Consider the following 423-nt stretch of genomic DNA (forward strand, 5'->3'; position numbering starts at 1 on the left):
ACTGGGCGTGCGCTGTGGTTTTGACCTAACGGCCTCCGTTTGCTAGAATTAATTGGAATAGTTGAGAAGAAAGTGACGAACAGATGTGTAATGCATGGGAATCCCCCGAATAGTTCGGGCCGAATCCTGAAGAAAGTTCAAAGCGCTGTTTGACGAGCCTACGTAGTATTAGTTAGTTGGCCAGGTAAAGGCTGGCAAGCCAATGATGCTTAGCTAGTATTTTTGAATGATTAGCCACACTGGGATTGAGATATGGCCCAGACTCCCATGGGAGGCAGCAGAGGGAATCTTGGACAATGGACGAAAGCCCGATCCAACAATATCACATGCGTGAAGAAGGTCAATGATCCTTGTAAAGCTCTTACGTTGAGTGCACGATCATGACATATCTCGAGGAAGAAGTAACTCCGTGCCAGCAGCCGC

This window comes from Triticum dicoccoides, chromosome 4B (genome assembly GCF_002162155.2).
Source record: "Triticum dicoccoides isolate Atlit2015 ecotype Zavitan chromosome 4B, WEW_v2.0, whole genome shotgun sequence".
In the NCBI taxonomy this organism is placed as follows: Eukaryota; Viridiplantae; Streptophyta; class Magnoliopsida; order Poales; family Poaceae; genus Triticum; species Triticum dicoccoides.